The sequence below is a fragment of the Cyphomyrmex costatus genome, unplaced genomic scaffold (assembly GCF_001594065.2).
Source record: "Cyphomyrmex costatus isolate MS0001 unplaced genomic scaffold, Ccosl1.0 scaffold30, whole genome shotgun sequence".
In the NCBI taxonomy this organism is placed as follows: Eukaryota; Metazoa; Arthropoda; class Insecta; order Hymenoptera; family Formicidae; genus Cyphomyrmex; species Cyphomyrmex costatus.
This window is the reverse complement of record NW_017277125.1, coordinates 1,289,449-1,306,818: the sequence shown is the minus strand read 5'-3', so window position 1 is coordinate 1,306,818 and position 17,370 is coordinate 1,289,449. Positions and strand designations below refer to the sequence as shown.

The following is a 17,370-nucleotide window of genomic DNA, read 5'->3' as shown; positions in this document are numbered from 1 at the left end:
GCTTAAACTTGACTGCGCGAATTCCCATGAACGATACCGTGAGATACACGTTTTGCGAGTCCGTAAAATCTCGCATGAATTTGCCAAAGATCGCGACTCTCTCGACCCAGTCGCACTGTAGATCACCGAGTACATCCTCCGGATAGGCGGGTGTACCTGTACCTCTACCTTTCCTCGCTTTGTGAGAGGACACAAAGTAGATTCGAGATACGCGGTCGTGCTCCCAGTTCCCGTGAGGTCATACGCCGAGAGAGGTTGACTTCCAGCGGCTCTCGAGATCGAAGATTCGCCTACGCCCTTCCCGCGGAAGGATTCTCGCCGAAGGACGCGCGTACGCGAGATCCTGTTTCCTCTCGCTCGAAATAATCCTTCGACTTCGGAAATCGATATCCACCGTATATACCTACATGTCTGATGTTATATAGCTATTTTTTTTTTCCTATGTATTTCAGAAAAGTGGATAAAATATTTTCAATGGCAGCTTTTTGAATTTTACGAATTAATTCTAGATATACTAAACGAAAATACGTTCTCGCGCGCGCGCGAACCAATATTATGTTTATCTACTATAATATTACTTACACAGTATAGCAAATATTTCATAGTATTGCATATATTAATAATAATTTAATATGTACTAACAATAAGTAATATTATTTGATATTATTGTCAAATATATATATGTATATGTGTGTGTATGTATATATCGTGATTGTTATTAAATGGCGGGTGGAGAACAGAATAACGAGATTTTCTATTGATTAAATCTTGATTTGTGATGTATAGATATGTATGTACATATAATTTATTAACAAGATACTTATATTAAAATGCTAATCTCTATGCATGTCATTATCCCACACTTCTAAAGTTTCGTAAAAATTAATAATTATTCAAGTATAAGTTAGCCGTCAATCGACAATCTAATCGCTCGTATCTTCGGAATTTCCGCGAAATACTATTACTCCGCAATCTTACCTATATTATTGATCTCACATCGCAAAATGAATCGTGAATAGCTCAATCGTCTTCACACTATCGTTGAAATTATTCTGCGAATATTTCCAGCTGTGATAATTCCATCGTTACGGAAACCGGATTTTTCTAATTATTATCAATGTAATTTACAGTGGAATTGTTAGATGCAAAGAATTATAGCATCGCGATTGAGAAACAAAGACGTTTTTTACAGAAATGTGTATATGCATGTGTGTGACTAAGAAATCTTATTTTTGAATAAATATTAAAATTCACAATAACCATATCTAATGTGCTTAAAAATTTCTTGAAAACAAAATTTTAGTCAAAACCTTGGATTGGCTATTTAGAATTTTGAATTCGATGTTTTCTAGGTTTTAACAATTCCATTACTATCTTTAGACAATAGAATCTTCCACAAACCTTCACATCGCGAATATAAGGTTATCGTGTAATGATACAGATATCGTTTTGATCTGAAAAAAGACTGATCACAAAAGTGGAAATCTAAAATATTCGGAAATATAAGAATTAACATATCTTTAGATTAATGAGAGTTATACTTACAAAATTGAAAATTTGATAAATATTCAAATGTTCACATAATAGTTTACAGCAGATTCGAGAACATTAATTCTAAAGAAAGAGAAATGAGACTAATTAATTTTTAACACGAAAATCATATACATAATTTAAAGAGCAAAAGAAATTTGAAGAATCTCTGAAATGTGTGCTTATATTCTCTATTTCACTATTTGTCCCCCCACGGTATATTTCTTCCACTTAGAGATGCAACTTCGCAAGCTGTGTCCTTTTGACCTCACGCTGTAAGATGAGATTTCTTCGCTCGACGAGGCTGCGTTTAATAATCTCGCGATAATCGATTACAGCAACAACGACGATTCGCACGCCGTCGCGTCGCTCGCCCGTTTGCTCGGTCGGCTGCAACGTAGAGACGCGGCCTGGCTCGCCTGCTCGCTCGCTCGCTCTTACGACATTCCGCGTGTTTTCGATTAATAAGACCAAGCGTGTTATAGCATAAACAGCGCTTTTCAGCGCGCCGCATCGCTGTCGCGTTCCTGAAATCTCGCGAATGCCGCGCCATTTTTTCGCTGTACCGCACGCCAAGCGACGTCGCGTAGCTCAATTTCTCAGACAGCGTGGCTTTTGTAGCACTCTCTGCGTCTTCCTGAGCGCTAGGATCCAGACTTAAATACGAAAGGACATTAGAGCCTATGTTGCGCCTCTCTCCGCTAGAAGCGATCATACATCTTATCTCGAGAAATCCTGAGTTGCATGATCATGCTTTCGTAAAACCGTTAACTCCATCGTTCTTCCTGGACCTATCTTATTTGGTGATAATACTTTTTCGTTTTCGAAAAAGAACAAGATATCTCAGAATTTGCATACGTAATCTCTTATTAACAGCATACAGTTTCAGATTAAAAATTGTAGATGTAAAAAATAACTAGACAGATTATAATTAAATGAAGAAAGTGAACCAGCAAATCTGAATATATGTGTAGATAATAATACCTATAATTTTATACTGACGGTACTAATTGGATAAACAAAAATAATTTCGAACAAAAGATTTTTAAGAATTTACGAAGTATGGAATACGCGCGGAATCTGATTTGTATACGCTGCAGTTGTTCTTCTTTCTTTTAATTTGTTGTATAAGAATTATTGCAGGATTGCAACCATAATTTCTTTACTCTAATTTATTTTCAGGTATTCGCGTTTACGTTTGATCGCGGATCGTATTTTTACACGGCGCGACCGATTCAATCAGGAAATACGATCGCAATGCGAATTTCGTGCCGCGCGCAGAAAGGTTTACGAGTGTTCCCGTTGTCTGAGTTTTGCGATAGCCGATATCACTGTCACCGGGATTTTAGTGGTCTCTCGATCGTGAAAAACATACGTTTGCACTTTATGTTTACGAGTGCATATACCACTCTGCGATTTATGAGCTGCTGCAATGTATGTACGTAGCTTCGGAAATAATAGGTCCGTATTTTAAAACATGATGAAGTAACGAATCATTCTTCGCCATCACGTTGTAACTTTTCGCGATCCTGAAAAACTGTGTAAAATTAACGAATATATACAAAGTGTTATAAAAATTATCGGATGACAAATGACCGGAAGATATAAAGAGCAAAAAATTGTTTTGAACAATTTTTTAATTTTGCGGATCTACACAGTTTTCTTCTTAATGAAATTTCCTTTAGGTTTAGTCTAAATATCATATAAAAATAAGTAAAAAATATATTGTCGCATATAAATTCACACACATTTCTCTTTCTGCTTTCTAATTAAATTTATCTGTGTAAACAATTAAATGTGAAATAGTAATAATTTTAATAATTTATTATTCCGCACTTTAATTACAAATTAATCTTGCCATCTAATATACAAAATTTATTGCACAGAAAAACAAATAATCTTTCTCGTTATTTTTCCTCGTTTTTTACGCGCGAGTATCTTTGTACAGCTATGTGAGACGAAAACTATCACAACCGTTTTCCAGCGGCAAGGGGCGATCAGAGCGACATACACAGAACGATAAATCTTATTTGTTTCCGTGTCGATGGGCAGCTCCGACACCATCGAAAGAATGAGTTCATATCTTCGGGGCAGAATGGAGTCTATATTAGTCCCATCTGCCTCCTTCAGAAAGGCTTCTGCATGAACGAACATTTATACTAGGACGAGACTGCGACAGACAAAAAAAAAGAACGGACGGTCGAACGCGTAGATACATCCGGATTATATGCGGCCAATTGATCATGAATCTGACGTTGTCTGCAGTGCCTCTCTTGTTGCCATACATCGATGGATTTACAGCAGTTTTTTTTTTCACAGAAAATATCACTGTACAATCATCAACGATCACATCGCAATCAATAGTGGAATAAGAATACGATCGTCTGTAAAAAAAAAATTATTCTTCGAGTCAATCGTGCATAATCGCCATCTTTAAGTTTTACGTAACTGTAATCTCCTAACGCTTTTTTTTTTTTAATTCGTCGCCTGTACAATGAGGAATACTAATAATATATGTATGTTCGTTAGGCACGTCCATATTTGCAGACAGATTTTATTCAATTTACTACACGGAGAAAAATAATGTTGTTAACAAGCTACCAGTACTTGTAACAAATAATTTGTAAACGATAGTAATAACAAACATCGGTACTGAAACCAAAGATTCTTCTGCTACGGAGACTGATAATAACTATATAGTCTGCTATTTCAATCAATTATTAGTAATAGAAGCAATTATAAATTTGCTGGATAGATTTTTATTTGCCAGTAATACTGACTATTCGCAAACAACGATTTAGCAAATATGATTTTTCGTGTCGTATAAATCGTGTACTATTTGTTACATTGATAAATAATGAGAAAATGATTTGAAATAATAACTGATCGATTCGTTTCCCAAATCATCACATTTGTTCTAATAACGAACCCATTTTTTTCAGTGTTATTTCTCTCTCTCTCTCTTTCCATAAAATAAAATAATTAACTATGTAAATAAAAAGGTACGTTTTTCAAATGATACATCAATTTTCTTTAATACATTTGTTTAACGAACAAATCAATCTAAACACAAGTCCAAATCAGTTACTAATAAAAAAAAAATACAATAACTATCGACGAATACGAGTGTGAAAGAAGAATGAAGATCGCGAGTAAAAGATGAGAAGAATAAAAGAAAGAATTATAAGAGCGGCGAAGGTAAAAGGATATTTGTGAATGAATAGGCAAAAGGAAAAGAGGAAACAATAGCGAGACGAGGAAAAGGGGGAGATGAAACAGAGAGGAGATAAAATGGAGAAAAAAAAGAGTTACGTGCAGCAAGAGGAGATGCGTTTTACGTTCGAAACCAGTTTCTATGGTTTAATTTCCACGAGTGGACACATCTTCCTAATTTATAGCGCCGATGTACCCATCTCGCACCACAGCGGCCCAACCTCGCCCCCGTGCGTCTTTCGACATTTTATTGGATCGACCAGTCGCATTGTGACCCGCTGGATCTTTAATACGATCGCGCGGCGCATCGTCGAGACTGTCGAGAGACCCCGAAGTTTCAAAAGAAAATAAAACGTATCTCCCTAACAACAAAGATTTCTTCGGCTTTCGGTCGAATTAAACAGTTTTGATTCATTTAATTCTTCGCTATAATGCACTAAATTTTTTCTCACTGTAATAGATATTTAAGATTTTTATCATGATCCACATCAGAGTAACACAGGATTGAAATTAAAATAGGCAGTACAATGTAAAAAGAATGTGAAAATATTATTACGAAGGATCACGAAAAACCGATCCCTTTCTATACGTCAATATATATAGCAATGATTCTATATAAATACTGCGCTTATTTACAAATCGTGTTGAGGAGACAAGGCCCCCCAATAGGGGGTCGTGTATTCCACGAAAAAACCTCCACTGTCTAAACTGTCTTTGCAAACTACCGCATAGGTACGATAGAAGAAAAATATGGCCGCTCCGAATGACAAAGCCGTGTCGTAAAATATCGTCTAACGACTAAAGGATTCATGCCACGTGCTTCATGATTATTTGCGGTGTGATTAGTCGTCGAGGGAATATGGAAACCACATGCGTGCACCATTTAGCATACGCAAATAAAACCCGTATTAACGACGTAAGGAGTCTTTGCTCAAACCGCGAGCATCGCGAAAAGACTCGTCTCTCCGCGACCGAATTCTGGAGCGTCATAAGAGTGCTATTTCAAATACCGAACAGTGACGAGGAAACTTCTTGTCTACACTCGAGAAACCGCCATAATATTCGCCACATTGGAACAAACTGAAAATATCTGTGACTTCAATCGGGAAAAAACGTGTTGCGTGGAAAATCCATTGGCGTGATCATTTCAACGCCTGTATGACATGATAATAACAGAAAATTATACTTATTTAATTATAAGAAAAAAAGAATAAAAAACACATATATCATTATAAAAATTATATCAGTTTCTCCATGCATGATGAAATATTCAGATAAACAGAATAAAACGTTTACCATTGCCTTCTCATTATTTATTAACAAAATAATATATAGATAATAAATCTCGTAACTCTTTGTACTCACAAATAATTTACAAAAAATTTAAATATTAATGGTTTATATTAACATATAATAATCATGAGCATGTAACTGAAATTATTTTTGATCCATTTACCAATAACAAAAAAAGGGAAAGAGATAAGAAACAAAATAATACAGAAATTATGCAGAAGTAGCAACTCACTATGCCCCTCTCTCCCCCCCTCTTATCTGCTCACATATTACATATGTGTATAAATATATATATATACATATATTTCCGTGATAAAAAAAATTCACGTCGTAGTCAACGAACGAGTTAGCGGAACGATGGTATTTGCGGAGGGCCGATAGTTGAGAATGTTGAGATCTTTCAAGAGTGGTGGAGCCGGTTACAAGTGGGGACGGATGGGTGGCACTTGGACTGCCTAGGTACCGGGAACCGGTGCACACCGATTGGTCGACCGATCGGGCCTGGACTGGAGCCGTTGGCGGGCCCAGGCACAGGCGTGAACCGATGGGTAAGAACAGCTCCCCAGATGGCTCTTACTATACGAAGGAAAATCGTTCCTTCGCGGTACGGCACGGTTCTCCTCAGGCGCTTCGATGCAGTCAAACAGGTCTGAGCGATCGTACAGCACCAGTCCTTTCTCGTCCATCGTCGTAGTCGCACCGTCACACGTGCACATATAAGAAAGATAGAAGGAGAGGGGGGAGAGAAAGAGAGAGAGATCGAGTGTATACAAAGACGACCACGAACAGCGACCGAGAAGGAAAAGAGGTGAAGGAAAAAATCGCGAGGAAACAGCGGGGGAAGTAGAAAAGAGAGGAGAGAGAAAGAGAGAGGGAGAAAAAGAATAAAACAAATACCAGATGAGGAAGTGTCGTGAATCACGATCAATTGAAATGGTTCAGTCAACGGAATTAAAACGAGCGGCATGACACTAACAGTAGCAGTCTGTACAGAACGAGATTGATCGAATACAGCGAAGCTCTTTCAAGAAGATCACCGGCCATTACACGGAAGAAACGATTTTCTTCGAATTCAAGCGTTAAATAATTGGACGAATATGTGATCGAAGATAAGGTACAATCGGCACAATAAAAAAGTAAACGAAACGTTTCCTGGGAACGAGAGATATAATGTGTAATATATGATAGCGGACTGAAACAGTTGCTTTGGCAAGAACACTATTCTTATTTGTTGACTTAGTGATCTGAGAACGGAACTGACATTTACGTGGATTTCCAGTTTATTTAAGTGAGGTGAGTCATCTTACTTTACACATTTAGATTGTCTACGTCTACAGAGTTACTATAAATGATATTTTAATGTATTAATAATATTCTGTCATCACTAGTCAATATTATCGCCGTATGAACTTTTCATTATTTTACATTGTCTTCTGATAATAAAAATATCGATATAGACATCATTAATACGGATAAATGTCGATGAACTTATATTTGAATCAATGTACATCGCGCCAAGCATTAAAGTCTCCGGTTCTTCATTTCTTATTATGAAATCGTGTGGAAGCAGCGTTTCGATAAAATTCTTGATATAAATTTTTTTTCTTTCGCAATATAAACATTATTTATTATACACTAGAAAAAAATTTAGTACTTTTAACAAAACTGTTTCAGGCATTTTTTAACAGCAATTAAACATTTTGTTTATGTAACAAAACATTTAGTTGCTTTTATGAAATATATTTCTTGCTAAATAACAAAAATATTTGTTTGGATCAGCTAAACAATTTAATTTGCATAAAATTACAATTTTATCTGATATATTTTAACCCCCTTCAGACTTGACTTTATTGGAATTGTGTTAACATTTTTTTAATCTAATTCAAAAATATTTTAATAAGTAATTCATATTAACAATTTTTTTTCAAAATTTTGACTATTTTTTTTCAACATACCTAACATTATTACGTGCATCTGATCTCAGATGATATTAACAGAATTAAATAATTTCAACGGATAATGTTATTAAACTTGATGAACATTAGAATGTACATAGAGTCCGAAAGAATTAATAAAAAATTTTTATTCAATACATGTTCATCACATTTTTGTTGGTATAGCAAAATTTTAGTTCATAGAACAAAATATTTTTCCCCATATATTACTTTCATAATAGAATTAAATTATATCAAGCCGTTAATTATATTACGGATAAAATAATTTTCCAAAGTATTGCAAATGCAAAAAAAAATGTAAGATTTTGCTCTTTTTCTTATTTATAAATTCTTGAATTTGCGTTAATTAATCATTTATGTATATAACACTAACTATTAAAAATGTGCATTCGTCAATTCCGAAGAACCTCCTCTGCCTTACGCACTTTCGTGATCGCCCGAGGAGGGGGCAGATAAAGGGGCTCTCTCCCCAATGTGCGATCTCACGTGCGGTTAGTCGAGGTTAGTCGTCATCAAATGAAAACATTATCGTTACCCCTCGTCTCCGCCTGTTGCTATAATATTTGCCTACTGCTAGCCAGTCCCGTAATTCGGCAACATAAAGGGTTCCAAGAGCGACGACGTTTTGCCCGCGTGCGTACGTTCCGCGTACGTGTCGTAGCGTGTAAGTGCGAGAGAGACGGCCGTTACAATTATTATGCATAAGACCGTCGGCGAGGCTCTCCCATGTCAAAATATATTTATTGCTATTCCCTTGCCCGCGCCCATACCCTTGCCCCCTGCTCTTTACGTCGACCGCGGTGTGTCAGCCACCTTTGTTACCCTTTCATACGGTTATTACCCACTTGTATATCTGGCGAGCTCTATGCTCAAGAGAGGTCCGAGAAGAGAATCGCGCATCTTCTCTTCCTCTTTCTTCAATCTCTCTCTCTCTCTCGTCTCCGATCTTTCTCCTGCTCCGATTCATCGCTCATGCACGTGCACGCGTACACTCGCGCGACGAGTTTACGTGCGTGCGTGCTCAGGGACGCATCTTCATTTCGGTAAGTCAAATATGAAAGTCAGGAGGAACATCGATGTTCCCGCAAAAAGAGATAATAGCGTAAACGGATTCGTAATAGGACATGCAATACGAGTTAAGTTGCAACTTTTTCAATGCCATATTATTATTACAAAACTTCTATATTAATTCCATCGTCGAATTAAAGAAATTTTAATATGATTAATATTATTTAATTCTTAAGGAGAATTTTTGGCTACGAATTTTAAAGTAAAAAGAAATGAATTTTTAGAAGTCTTAACGTTTCAGGATCTTCCATTTTTAATCTTTAAGCAAAGTCTTTTTACGTTACTTACATTTGTCATTGTTATGTAAAAAATGTGTATAATTATTGAAATATTCCATCGCGTCATCGCTGATCTAGTGATACGCAAAGATTAGATTTGCATGATTTCAGAACAACCGGTGTCGAAAATCTTTTATGCATACTCCGACCTAAGCATCGTGTCGCGTCTCATTTGCATATAACCCCTTCCGGCGTAGCTCGTCGCCGTCACGGGGTCGTGATCTGACTTAACGCCTTTTTGCCGCCACTACACTGCTACCCTTTACAAGTCATGCGGGAAGTACCGAGAATCGTGACAAATATGCGTATTATCTTTTTTGTCCGATTCCGAATGGAGCCTAAGACCCTGACCTAACCGTGACAGTAAAGTGTAAATGAAATACTCGATTAAGAATTCTGCATTCTCAAATCCAACTCTCTCACGTGGCAGTCACGTCGTATTGATCTGTAAGAAAATACTTGAATTCTAATATTCGCAACACTGAACTGTCATTTTGGCAACTTGGAAATTTTTAGAAAAAACATCGTTTTTTTTTTTTTTTTTTTTTAAATAAATCAGATGAGCTTCGACCAAATCTTAGAATACAATGTGATAGTACAGCTAGAATATTTTCTTAGAACAGACACAGTGAAACTATATGCTCGAGCAAGAGTTAAGTGAAACGTGCGAATGCGTGGAAATGTTTCTCTCTTTATCTTATCTGGATCGTTTAAAAGGCGCGTTTAACGGCGTGCACGCAAATTACCCGTTACTTTTCTAATCTAAATCGATGCTCTTTGTTCACTCCGCGATAACTCGTGAATTACACCGATCTACACTTGGTCTCGCTTCCGTTAGAATGACAACGTGCCTATGGAAGGCGACCGCCTTGAGTAGACGATCCGATCGTCTTATCGTGTACACCGTGAAACTCGTCGCGGACGAGAGCAAAAGATAATCACAGATATATATTCTCAAGTACTATGCTTACGTGTTGAACTGGTGAAGCAGTTGCCTGGTATTAGACTTATACAACGAGATTATCCCTTTTCGAATAGTTATTTCTATACAGAAAGATTTCTACACGGAAACACGATTATTCTGAAATAGATATAAAAATTTAACTACATACAGATCCAGAAAAATATTTTTGTTGGACTATTAAAATAATTACATGGGAATCTCAAACATGATGAGCAATGCTGCAAAAACTTTTGACATTCTAGTAACCAGTTTGAGCGTTTTACATAATTATTTTGATGATGCAACATAATTATAATATTTTCAGTATTTTTCTGTACCTAGTTAAATTTTTAGATTCATTCATCAATTTTCAACCTCAGCAGAACTATCCTTTTCATATATGGACATTAAATCATAAATCACGATTACATAATAATGATATAATTATTTAATAATATGATTTTTGTAATAAAAAAGTAATTAATTCTTTATCACTCGCGTGGGATATTTAAAATACCAATCTTATAAATTTGATAAATGTACATATTATGGATACTATTTATATACACATTATATTTGGCGCAAATTGATTCACAATTAAACAATTTTTTTTCACTTATCTTTATGTAAAGAATATGAATGATATATATGAATCAATCTTTATTTAACTATAAATCATCAAAAAAAGAACACTGAATATTGAGATACAATGTTGGAGTGTCAGAAGTGCTCCACGCGAGTGATAACATTGAAAAAAAATCGCGCGAGTAAAGTAGGTTAATATTTACGGGATTCTAGATAAAATCTTCATTCTATAAAAATATAACGACGAAAATTTAACGGATCTCTGAGCGTTATCGCTTAAATTGTGCATTCCTATTAAGTTAATATCGAGAACTTCAGAGATTTCGTCAACGAGATATAAAATTTTAAATGTCACTTTCGCGGAAATCGCACTTACATCGCGGCTTGCGCGTAGCTATGCGAGTATACACACGCACACACACACGTGCAAAATCTGCCCGATGCTCTTTCGGTTAGCGATACTGCCGGCGTCGTTACAGGACCGTGCCTTCGGCCTTTTATGAGATTATAAATCAATGGTAGCGCGCTTAATCGCCAAATAAAGGGAGATTAAATTGCGCCGGCGAGGCATACCGGTCTCGTGCGTCTTGGAGTAAGCAGAAGACAGATATAAAACCTGGAGCTTTTATATATTCGAAGGGACCCTCCATTATAATACGCGGTTATTTAACGAGTTCTGACTTGTGTGACGATTGTTCATTCTTATTTCAAGAGAAATTATACAATATACTTATTTTAATAGTGCTTAATGATTAAATATTTAACGTTAAACGTGCTATAAAGCGTTCGTTATAAGAAAAATATATTCTTACAGGGAAGAGGAAACATTGTTTCGCTGCACGTTTCCGTTCAAATGACTTATTTAATACCGTGATACGTTTTTTTTTTCTGCCTGGACGTTCAGGAATTATAATATAACGTGTTTTTGGACTCGCGGAAAAGTCCTGAATAAGTAAATTATCACATAGTGTATCACGATCTAGATGACCATGCACGATCTCGTCGATCACGCAACGTGTCTGGCAAAACGCAATGCGAATGTAAATCACTGCTTATTGTCAGTCAGAATTGCGTGCAATATGTTTCTTTGAATATAGGTGCATAAAATATACGCGCGCAGATTCTTCATCATTTCCTACTCTCTCATAATTTCACGAAAATATGTTGAGCTTTTCCGCGTTAATTCCTACCTCATTTCCTATCGCACGTACACAGTGCACAATTCAAAGTATGATGACGATTGGTTTTCCTGTCGAAGTCGGCCACGGATTCTTTTTTCCTCCACGCTGCTCGTAAACGTTATGTATTCATTTGGCGCATCGGAACGTGCCGCTCGCGAAACGCATCGCGTCTTCGTGGAAGCAGCTGCTCTCGGCTAGAGCTCCGGCACATGTGCAGTCACATGCACGAGGGCATAACGCGGGCATAACGAATCACGGTACTTCCGAGAGGAGCACCCATCACGATTCCCACAAGTGCGAGAGGGTCGCGCGCGGCGACCGTTCTCGATTGACTCTCGAGTGGCGGACGCAAAATCGCTGTTAAAAATCGGATCGGTCACGGCTCGAGGAGGCAGACAATGTCATCTTATACGACGTGGCTACCTGCGCCACGGCGTTTATGCGCTTCGCGCTCCTCGATGGGACGAGCTCTCGCTCTAACATGAGACTAAACTGTCGCGATAAATGATACTCTGGAAGGTTATTAATTGTCTTTGGTTCCCGACCGGGCGCGTTGTGGATCGCGAAAACATATTAACCGAAAAGGAACTCCGCTGCCTACCTTGCCATATGCTCGCGGGCGAGCGACTGTATATATACAGGGTGATGAAAAATCACGCGCTGTCAATAGAAGATTCGGCTTGTTATTAAAGATTTTATTGTGTGTGTTTTCTTCTTTCTCTTTTTCGCCAAAATTTGACATCTTGAATTGGAGTTAATCATATAGCACGATTTAAATCTCTTACGAGTAAAGCTTACCGTAGACATTTTATTAAATTTTTATTGATTCAGAGAATTAAGAAAAATTATAAATATTTTAATATTTAATGTAATTTGCTTCTAACTGATTTCAAATGATGTACTTTATTATTAGTGAACCTACGGTATCATTGTTCTGATTTTATATAACTGTTTCTGTAAAAGAGTGCCGTTTTCTATACACCCTATATACTGGCGCATCGATACATCTGTATATACTCCCATTGAGAATGTGCAAGCTGATGCACAAGATCATTTTTCAAGAATTCGATCGACGTGTCTGTGAATGAGCGACTACCATCTATCAAAGGGATCGTTAAAAACGCATCGACACCAATACAAATTGCATTCTGCTTCGTTTCTAGGGCTTTTCCAGAACTAATACAAATTGTATTCTGTCTCGTTTCTAGAGCTTTTCCTTTCGTAGATTTTATAATATGGCAAACTGAATTCTCTTTCTCTTAATCATATATATATATATATATGTATGTAGTACAGATAGTATAGATATTTGCAAAATTTCTAAGTAAGGTAATTTCGTCCAATATAGCTCAAAGTTTTGCGATTTTTACTGAGTCCAACACCGACAATTGGTCAAATTCGAAGTAGAAAATATTTCTAAACACATTAATTGATAATGACGGTGAAGATTTAACTACAGCAAGCAAGCCATTTTAGGCATAAATTACTCTAATATTTTTTTCCTTATATTATGAACAATAATAATTGATCTAATTTACTTACAATTAGCAACACTAGACATAAAATTGTATTAAGTAAAATATTTGCGCAGAATTTTTACACTTAAAAGAGAATTTATTTAAAATTGTTGAAAAACATTTTTCTACACAGAAACAACGATTTTACTGGAGTATCTAAATATTCAGTTGCATACAGATCTGAAAATAATTTTGTTGGACTATATATGGAAAAAGTTACAACATTCTATAAACAACCAGTTGTACATATAATTATTTTGATTCCAAACAAAACTATTTTCAATATTATCTGTATTTAATAATAAATTCTTAGATATTTTCAGCAATATCGTTCTTTCCGAACAAGAAATTTTATTATTTAACGAAAACTGGCATACAATTTATGCAAAACAGAATATTTTATTACAGATTGTTCATTATATATAAGTTTAATTTGTACCATTTAAAAAGGCATTAAAAACTTTCCGTTCTATAACGTTATTGTTCGTGTTTGGTGCGAGAACCAGTTTTCTCGAAGTCTTTTTCCTGCATCGCTCACCTCCATCGTTTCGCCGAAGACTTTTCATACTCGTGTGTGTTCGCGCAAGATCCTGTTTATTTTATGTAATCTGGTAATAGTCGATTATATACGCCGTATGCATTTATTTGAGTGTAACCTTCCGCGCATAATTAAGCGCCGATAACATCGAGACGAGGAACTTTCGTGCACAAATGCGTGCGCGCGCGCGAGCGAGCGAGTGTATCCCGCTCGCTCGAACGCGTATCCCGGGTGATATATCGACTCCTTCTTTCGAGTAGATTCATTGACTCATTAACGCACTGAGAAAAATCGCCGGCCGTATATCACGGCCCGGACAGTAATCAAGTGCTCATTCTTAACGCGCTGTGTAATAAATATGTGAATTAATACACCTCCGATTAATTATATCGCGCAAACTGCGTTTCTAATGTGTACTCTCGTTGCCGCGAAGAATTATAACGGCGGACGCGCCTGCGAATGTCATGGAAAAATGATTGTACCCAGTTTGCGCAAAGTGTCCTGTAAACGGGTTACGGGATTCCTCGGATCATAGGATATTAGAAAGTATTTCGAATTAGCACCTTCAAACGTAAGCGATCGCCGTTTATCTATCTTCGTGGATGTGTGGTGCATTAAAAGTTATTCACTTTCTTTAATTCTCCGGAGCTGACGGGGGAGATCCATTAAATCCCCCTCATTATAAATCTCTCTGTCAAAGATTCAATTTTGTTTGTATCTCCAAAAAATTGGATTATTTTTATCAAAATGTGCTTAGTATTCATTCTTTTTTTATTTCACAAGTTAATTGATGTATATTTTAATTAACATAAATTAAATTAAGGTAAGTCTTACATACCGGGTCAGTAACTGTATTACGAACTTTGTCTCCAGAAAGCTAAACCAAAACTAAAAGACTAAAAAGAATCAGATACAAAGAAACATTGGTATTGTCTTGATAATAATCATCATTATGTGCAGACGATGATGATGCTACTAATGTTATCTAATTCCATATCTCTCTTCATCGAACGATTTTTCTTCCCCTGACAGCAACTGTCGCAAGTGATCGAGATGATTTCGTAATCTTTTCATTTTCTTCTTATGTCGCTTGTACCTCACGCTCGTGACCCATATGAATCACATGCGCTTTTTACCAGTATAATCATCATTCATATTCTGATACGAGAACTTCGAACTGACGTGAACTAGTTCGAGGTTCAAGAAAATTATTTGTCACGATATAAAAAACACATTACGTAATTAGCTTCATTTACATTTTGTCCTCAGGAAGATAGTAACTTAACGTTATTAGGGAAAAGAAAAATTATATACGACGTAAATATATTTTTCACATTTTTTCGACACATCCACGCGTGAACATTTTTATTCATTTCCACCATAAAAAGTATAAAAGAGGAAGAATTTCATCAATTATGAAAATGATGATCAAACGGCGGACAAAGTCGGCACGGAGAAAGGGTTGTAACGACAGTAACAGGGGTAAGAACGACAAAGGAAGCGCTCCCGACTCTCAGGTCTAAAAACGTCTCATAAAGGGATAAACGTCACACAGAATTCGTGTTTAATGGCGCGTGAACTACGACGTGCCTCTGTCTGCAGGTATACGAACGGCATAGACATATGTGAGCACGCACACAGGAGGCTTAGGACATGACCCTTCCGGTTTCGTCGTCATCGTTGTCACTATCGAGGTCTGTAAGTTGATATTTGGAGCAGGTACGGCAAGTCGATCAACTTCATTAACACGCCGATGCCAAACAAATATTGACTCTATCCACAGAAACTGGGGTACGAGGTACCGCGTGTTTACACTGTTGGCTCCCCCATGACCCCCTTTCCTTCTTGACTCTTCTCTCGTTTCACTTGTTCATTGCGTGCATCACAGCACGAACTGCGAAGTCAACAACATCGTTAATTAAATTGAAAGAAATCACGCCAATTGTTTTTTTCTCACGATCGTCGCATCAATGCACGTTTTTTGACCACTGGATGCGTTAAATAAAATGTTTATTTTGCAACTGTTGGAAGTTTTCTTCGTAAAAATAGAATAATATTAAAGGCTTGCAGAAACATTGCTGCAATGTTAATGCAATATTGCTAAAATATTAGAACGTTGCTGAAATGATCTGCTGTATGGTTTTCTCTAGATTTAAAAGTATAATCCCGAATCCATCAGTACGAAAGAAACACTTCGAACAGTTGCAAAAGAAGCATTCTGCTGAAAGCGACCATTGATTGAAACGGTCCCCCGATATGAATTTGTATGCGAAACGAACCGACAGGGCCGTCGAGCAGATATTTCGAAGTCAACGCAACTCCGCGTATAAAGAGATCGATATAAATTAACCTTGGCCCACATTGGTCTCCATGGACTATCTGCCGATAACAGTTACAACGTGATCTGTTGTAAAATCAATAGGATCAGCCACGTCAATGCAATGGTTACGGTTTATTTACCGATTACGGCGGCGCGACGCATCACCCACCACGAAGGCCTGACTTATGCGCTCTCTATGATTTATTGCAAATCACGGCGCATACACCGCTTCTCGAAGGCATACTGTCCCCCTCGGTTATCAGGGCGATGGAATTTTTTACGCTACGTTTGCGATTGCTCCACCTCCGACCTTTCGCGTTTATTGTTTTCTTTGTATTCCCGATGTGCATTTTACGCCGTTCCTATATCTGTCCGTTCGAGAGCACGCGCGATCCGGTGGCTCCGTTATACGTATACTTTGCTCTATTTGGTTTTGTATTAGGTTTCTCGTTGCTTGAACTCTTAAACCCACTTAAAATCGAGTCTCAGACTCAAATGCGTTAGAAATGTCGGAAAATAGTCGGCCTTCACTCCGAATACTTCGAACAGGAATATTTTAAAAAGACGTTACAAAAATATGGTATATCCAAAATCTAAAAACTTACTCGTTGTTGTACCTAATAACAAGTTCGAATAAAGATTAATTAAAGATCGAGCAAACAAAAAATGTAAAAAGAAATTGTATTAATAATTACACATTTATGTAATTATTATATGCTTGTATTTACTCGATTAACGTTTAATTAATTTTTATTTGAAAAATATGTATATTATATTATAATATAACCACAGAAAAATTGTATGTATATAGAATAAATTTTAAATAAGAACGACAAAACTAATACACACACACACACACACACACACACAACACAATAAAAAAGTATTATATTTAAATCCTGTAATTTTTATTTGGATTACCTTCCTTAAATGGTATACTTCAGAACTT

The 17,370-nt window shown here is 36.7% G+C and overlaps 1 protein-coding gene across 1 annotated transcript in view; it reads left to right on the top strand.

Moving 5' to 3' along the window:
* Positions 1-6,676: 6,676 nt before the first annotated feature.
* LOC108775459 (protein embryonic gonad) overlaps positions 6,677-17,370 on the top strand; it is a 35,436-nt gene continuing 24,742 nt past the window's right edge. Inside the window, exon 1 of the mRNA XM_018541836.1 lies at positions 6,677-7,329. The gene's annotated coding sequence lies outside the window, so the exon portion shown is untranslated. The remainder of the gene's footprint in view (positions 7,330-17,370) is intronic.